The sequence below is a fragment of the Cynoglossus semilaevis genome, chromosome 10 (genome assembly GCF_000523025.1).
Source record: "Cynoglossus semilaevis isolate Cse_v1.0 chromosome 10, Cse_v1.0, whole genome shotgun sequence".
NCBI lineage: Eukaryota > Metazoa > Chordata > Actinopteri > Pleuronectiformes > Cynoglossidae > Cynoglossus > Cynoglossus semilaevis.
The window spans coordinates 13,801,378-13,801,588 of record NC_024316.1 but is presented as its reverse complement, the minus strand read 5'-3'; positions in this window follow the sequence as shown (position 1 = coordinate 13,801,588).

Sequence of the window (211 nt, the reverse complement as noted above, 5' to 3'; positions counted from 1 at the left end):
CACACACACACACACACAGTCACACACACACACAGTCACACAGTCACACACACATAATGTGAATAACTACACTCTCATATATATATAAATGTCACGTTGGTATCATATGGCCTTCAATGCGTACGTATGTTGAAGTGTGTGTGTATGTAATGTGTGTGTGTGTGTGTGTGTGTGTCAACTACCACTCTCAAATGGGCAGAAACAATGGAAC